Raw genomic sequence first — 7301 nt, 5'->3', positions numbered from 1 at the left:
AGGGGGAAAACTCTCCGCTTGTTGACGTCATACCTCGCACAAAACAAGATGTTGTGGTTAGTGGAGGCCAATCATCTCAGCCCAGGACATTGCCTCAGGAGTTTCTCAGGGTAGTGTCCTGGACCCAAACATCCCAGCTGTTTCATTGACGACTTTCTCTTCAACATCAGTCAGAAGTGGGAATGTTAGATGATGACTCACAACTCTTCAGATACTGAAGCAGTCTGTGCCTGCAAGCAGCAAGACCTGAACAACATTCAGGCTTGAGCTGATAAGTGACAAGCAGCCTGCAGGCCACACAAGTGCCAAGCAGTGAACATCTCCAATGAGAGAGAAAAAAATCTGCCTTTTGATATTCAGAAGCATTATCATCGTTAAATCCCCCACCATCAACATCTTGACCAGAAACGTAACTGGACCAGTCACATCTATGCTGTGGCGATAAGCGCAGGTCAGAGATTACGAATTCTGCAGCAAGTATCTCACCTCCTGTCACCCCAAATCCTGTCCACCATCTACAAGGCACAAGTCAGGAGTGGGATGGAATACATCCCACTCAACAACACTCAAGAAGCACAACACCATCCAGGACAAAGCAGCCCACTTGATCGGCACCTCACCCGCCACCTTAAACATTCAATCCCTCCACAACCAGTAAACAGTGGCTGCAGTGCGTACCATCTCCATATGCACTGCAGCAACTCGCCAAGTATCCTTCAACAGCACCTTCCAAACTCGTGACCACTACCACCTCGAAGGACAAGGGCAGCAGATGCATGGGAACTCACTACCTGCAGGTTCCCCGCCAAGTCACTCACCATCCTGACTTGGAACAATATAGCCATTTCTTCACTGTTGTTGGGTCACAATCCTGGAACTCCCTCCCCAATAGCACTGTGGGTGTTCCTGCACCATATGGACTGCATCAGTTCAAGAAGGCAGCTCTCTACCACCTTCTCAACGGCAATCGGAATGGGGAATAAATGCTAGGCTTATCAGCGATACTCACACCCAAGAATGAATAAAAACCAAATCACTCTCCACAGATTCCCCACAATCTGGGCTTGGACATTTACTTCAGGAGCACAGAGCTTTGTATCACTGCAACATGAGTTCCAACCTTCATATTCTGTTCACTTTTCACATTATTTTCTACCAGTCCACTAGCTTTTATTAATTCAGTATTCGGGTCTCTGCTCCTCCGCCGTTTCAAACATCTCACCTCTGACAAAAAAACACTCTGATCTATCGTCGGTAGTAGATGACCTCTCATTTTAAACTCCATCTGCCAAAGCATTGCTCACTCACTTAATCGATCAAGAAGATTTGAAAATAAATTTCTTGCCAAAGGATAATTTTCTGCATCTGCTCCCTCGCCATTTGCTTTTCCCATTTGTCTTTCACTTGGTGTAAATCCAGAGAAAGTAAAGATGGAAGGAAGGAGGGGAGGAAAAATCCTGCTCCGTTTCGTGATCCCTATTTGATCTTCATGTCAGTGAAGTTTGAGTGAAGAATTCCAATTGTCTGTCTCAATTTTAATAAAGTATAACCATTTCTGGAATCACTGTCTGGACATAGACAAGAACAGGTTTCGAGGCTGACTTTCCACATCAACTCCCCCAATATAAACAATGCACTAAACAGTTCATAAACTAGCGACAAGGATGGGATTTAAACCCACGTGTGCGGAGCATATGGATTAGTGGTCCACCCCCGTAACCTCTCAGCCACCTTGTCAGTTGCACAGGCGTAGCTGTCACCTTCAGCACAGTTTCTGGCTGTGCAGCCAGCTGTGCAATGATGGAAATCTATCTTCAGTAAGTAAATGAAGTTGGGAATGGAGCGGTGTGAAACATTTCCAGACCATGTCCGACACGTTTCCACTCAGTGTGAAAACCCACCACGGAAAGACTGGAACATACAATCAATTCATCACATCATGATTAACATCACTCAGACACCTGAACCATTAGGTCACTGACGAAGTCATGATGACCGAATTACTCATGAAGTGACAACTGAACTAACTGAGTGGAAGAATTGCTTTAACTCCACATGATCAGAGAGACACAGCCTCAGGCCGACCTGTCGGGTGGTGTAAACAAATATCACTGCTTCTGATCTTCACCAGAACAGAGAGTGAGATGTAACATTGATCATCAAACAGACTGTGAGAGAAAACAACAGAATAAAACACATGGAGAGACACTGTGGAATAACAAATAGATTTAATTGGAATGTTGAAATTTTGATTGGAATGGATAAAACACCAGAAACAACAGATTAAATTGGGATTCTCATCATTATATTGATCTGGGACAGAAAAGAGAAACTGATGGAAAGAAGAGAAGAAGGAAGAAAAGAAAGGATGGATCTGTTCACTTGTTTCAGTTTTTTCACTGGCCCATCAAAGCTGATAAAAAACGTTGCAAATAACAGAGAATTTCACCAAAAAGGGAGATTAAATGTTGTTCAAACCTTGGATTGAAGGATGCCCCAACAGATCACCTGTTTAACTGTCTCCTCACTGGGGGATTTCAATCAGTGAGCAATATTATTCTCTACTTTTCTTGTTAATTAGTCCCAGAACTGTCACTTGGAATTAATATCTGTGTTCCGACTCCTGAATAATAAAATTGTGAGTTTCTCGATATTTTCTGGACTCAGTTCCTGCTGAAAGAACTAAGAACTCTTTTGTAATTTACACAATACTATATACACATTCATCAAGCCTCCTAAACTAGCATCCTTGATGCTGCTCTCTCTTCTCCCAAATTTCATCTCATATGACTGTTACATCATCACTCTGACAGTGGGAGGGGTTGATCCCACTATCTTCAGCATTAATCCTTTACATCCTGATACCACACTGCCTGTCCAAAAAAAATGAGTGGAGGGAACTTCCTTCATTTATCAAAACACCAACAGAGGCGCAGTGGCGCAATGGTTAGCACCGCAGCCTCACAGCTCCAGCGATCAGGATTTAGTTCTGGGTACTGCCTGTGTGGAGTTTGCAAGTTCTCCCTGTGTCTGTGTGGGTTTCCGCCGGGTGCTCTGGTTTCCTCCCACCTCCAAAAGACTTGCAGGTTGATAGGTAAATTGGCCATTGTAAATTGTCCCTAGTGTAGGTACGTGGTAGGAGAATGGTGGGGATGTGGTAGAGAATATGGGGTTAATGTAGGATTAGTATAAATGGGTGGTTGCTGGTTGGCACAGACTCAGTGGGCCGAAGGGCCTGTTTCAGTGCTGTATCTCTAAATAAGAAAAGTAAAATAAAAGCTACCAGTCGTAAATCAACTGAAACCTATTAGAGAGATAGAGGGAGACTGTCAGAGAACTTCCTGCATCCAGTCCTGAACCTGTCACACTCAGCAGCTTCTCACCCAGACTTCACTCTCATCAACACTGAACATTGTTACCGAGACCCTTCAAATACTGTTTATAAAAGGGAGAAATATTCAAAATTCATCACAGCTGGATTGAATAGAACAAAGTTTAATATCTTCTCGTCGTCACTCGGTAACCACATGAAACAGTCCTCAAATCAGGAGCATAAATTATCAGCTGTCAGAATGTTTCTCATTGGGTTGAATCATTTCTGTGTGAGGAATGTTCCAGCATCATAAACCAGGGGAACGTGTTGACTGAGCTGTGTCTTCATCTCTTCTGGGCAGTCGGACAGTTCACCCTTCATTCTGCTCTGATTCACTTTCCCAAAGCGGATCTACAGATTCTGAAATCCGGAGACTGGGTTTTCTTATTTTGTTCCCTTTGATTTTTCTTGCTCCTGAATGATAATATATTCCAACCTTGGATCAACATTGCCCTGTGTCCCAGTCTCGGTTAAAAGCGACAAATAACGGCACCAACATTCTGAAACATACAACACGGTCACATTCTGCTTCAGTGAGATTAATGCTGAGGCAGTTTCGGTGTCGAATGCGATTGTGAACAAATTTCTCTCGAGGAAATTGTGAGTGATCAAGTATTTGCACTGAATTTCTGTGCAAAAAGGGACAGTTTCAAACAGCCATTCTCAAATCACTTCCTTCACAAAGGCAAAGACTGTGCTGTCTTAACGTGTGACTCAACTTCAGAAACAAATTTGAACTCGAAGTTCAGGAGAAGACAGAGATGTGAATGATTGACGGTGTAATCTTTAAATCATAATTTTCCGTTTCTTCGTTGAAGTGAGGCTCAACCCTAAGTCACTAGAGATCGCGGAAAGCTACAAACTTGGATCCAGAAATCAGAAAAGTAGTGAAACAGTTGGTGAGTACATTGTGACACTGAAGAATTTATCACCACATTGCAACATTGGCACATCCTTAGACCGTACATTATGAGACAGATTTGTGCTTATATTGGTGGATGAGGAAAGATACCAAACACACAAAATCCCAATTTGAGCTAGTGTGTAAGATTGCTCTTTCCACGGAGATAGCATCAAAGAATGCTCGTGAATTTAGTCCTATGCCAGTGACAGTAACACACTTCAGAGGAACTTAAACACACTGGTAAAATGGGCTTTCACACAACAGATAAAATTTTACACAGAGAATTGTGAAGTGATACAGTTTGGGAGGAAGAATGAGACAATGTACACCAATCTTTTTTGATCAAGGTTTGAAAAGGTTGCTAAGAGCAAACAGGACACTTGGCTTTATTAATAGAGGCATAGAGTAAAAGCAAATAAGTTATGCTAAACCTTTATAAAACAGTGGGGCTGAATGGCCTACTCCTGCACCTCCACGGAAAGCTTCCACTCCAGGCTCGGACACCCTTGTCAGGATCACTCTCCATCCATCCCACCACTCCACGCACGGATATCTCCCTCAGGATCAGATCACAGCTCCACAGTCCTGCCACATCCAGTCGTCAATGGTGGTGGATAATTAAATAACTAACAAGATGAGGAGGCTCCAAAAACATTCACATCCTCAATGATGGTGGTGCTGAACACGTCAGTGCAAAAGATGAAGCTGAAGCATTTGCAAGCATCTTCAGTCAGAAATATTAAGTGGATTTGATCTGTGCTAATTTCAGCTCCTCATGCTCGCTGGTGCCTTGGTTCTCTGGTGCTAATTTCAGAGTAAATCATGCAGCTTGACAATTGGAGCCAAAGAAAAAGACACAGGAGAGGTTGAAAGTGCCAAAACCTGGGATTGAACCAAGAACTGTTTAACTGTTAGCACAGCACGAACTCAACAAAGCTATTTCAACAACACACTAAAGCCACCATTCTATCACTGCTTTGGAAGACAATATAGAACATCGAACATAGAACATTACAGCGCAGTACAGGCCCTTCAGCCCTCAGTGTTGCGCCGACCTGTGAAACCATCTGACCTACACTATTCCATTTTCATCCATATGTCTATCCAATGACCACTTAAATGCCCTTAAATTTGGCGATTCTACTGCTGTTGCAGGCAGGGCGTTCCACACCCCTACTACTCTCTGTGTAAAGAAACTACCTCTGACATCTGTCCTGTATCTATCACCCCTCAACTTAAAACTATGTCCTCTCGTGTTTTCCATCACCATCCGAGGAAAAAGGCTCTCACTATCCACCCTGTCCAACCCTCTGATTATCTTATATGTCTCTATTAAGTCACCTCTTCTCCTCCTTCTCTCTAACGAAAACAACCTCAAGTCTCTCAGCCTTTCCTCGTAAGACCTTCCCTCCATATCAGGCAACATCCTAGTAAATCTCCTCTGCACCTTTTCCAAAGCTTCCACATCCTTCCTATAATGTGGTGACCAGAACTGCACGCAATACCCAAGGTGCGGCCGCACCAGAGTTCTGTACAGCTGCAGCATGACCTCGTGGCTCCTAAACTCGATCCCCCTACTAATAAAAGCTAACACACCATATGCCTTCTGAACAGCCCTATTAACCTGGGTGGCAACTTTCAGGGATTTATGTACCTGGACACCAAGATCTCTCTGCTCATCTACACTACCAAGAATCTTCCCATTAGCCCAGTACTCTGCATTCCTGTTACTCCTTCCGAAGTGAATCACCTCACACGTTTCCGCATTAAACTCCATTTGCCATCTCTCAGCCCAGCTCTGCAGCCTATCTATGTCCCTCTGTAACCTACAACATCCTTCGGCACGATCCACAACTCCACCGACCTTCGTGACATCCGTAAATTTACTAACCCACCCTTCTACACCCTCATCCAGGTCATTTATAAAAATGACAAACAGCAGTGGCCCCAAAACAGATCCTTGCGGTACACCACTAGAAACTATACTCCAGGATGAACATTAACCATCAACCACCACCCTCTGTCTTCTTTCAGCTAGCCAATTTCTGATCCAAAGCACTAATTCACCTTCAATCCCATACTTCTGTATTTTCTGCAATAGCCTACCGTGGGGAACTTTGTCAAACGCCTTACTAAAATCCATATAGACCACATCCACGGCTTTACCCTCATCCACCTGTTTGGTCACCTTGTCAAAAAACTCAATAAGGTTTGTGAGGCACGACCTACCCTTCACAAAACCGTGCTGACTATCTCTAATGAACTTATTCTTTTCACGATGATTATAAATCCTATCTCTTGTATCCTTTTCCAACATTTTACCCACAACCGAAGTAAGGCTCACAGGTCTATAATTACCAGGGCTGTCTCCACTCCCCTTCTTGAACAAGGGGACAACATTTGCTATCCTCCAGTCTTCCGGCACTATTCCTGTCGACAATGACGACATAAAAATCAAGGACAAAGGCTCTGCGATCTCCTCCCTGGCTACCCAGAGAATCCTAGGATAAATCCCATCTGGCCCAGGGGACTTATATATTTTCACATCTTGTGGTGAATGAACGCTTGGCTCTCTATTCCACGACTGTATTGTCCATGTGAAGAAGGCAAAGTCACAAGAGTCTGAGCTCAGTCTATTCTTGGTGAATGTCCCCCAAGCGCATCCCAATGGGCATTCCCAATTCATCCATAAATGCAATGTTCCTTTCCACATCGTGACTTGCTCCACAGCATGATCCAGTTGCCTTCGTTGCTTGAATGCTGACCTTAAGTCTCAAGGATTGTTTTCTCGACGGCATGTTTTACATGAAAAGAAATAAAGCAAATCTGAGTCAGAGCTTGCCTCCGTCCATCCACTAAAATTACTGTTGTGCACACCTTTTTAAGTTCTGCAGTGAAATGAAAGTGACCGTTTAGATGGTAGGTTGCAGCACATGTACTGCCTGCACACAGCAACTCACAACAGGCACTGGAGCACATGCGGTGCCCCAGACATTGGAAATGCTTTCACAGCAGCTTACAACA

The sequence above is a fragment of the Heterodontus francisci genome, unplaced genomic scaffold (genome assembly GCF_036365525.1).
Source record: "Heterodontus francisci isolate sHetFra1 unplaced genomic scaffold, sHetFra1.hap1 HAP1_SCAFFOLD_456, whole genome shotgun sequence".
In the NCBI taxonomy this organism is placed as follows: Eukaryota; Metazoa; Chordata; class Chondrichthyes; order Heterodontiformes; family Heterodontidae; genus Heterodontus; species Heterodontus francisci.
Note: the sequence above shows the minus strand (reverse complement) of the source record.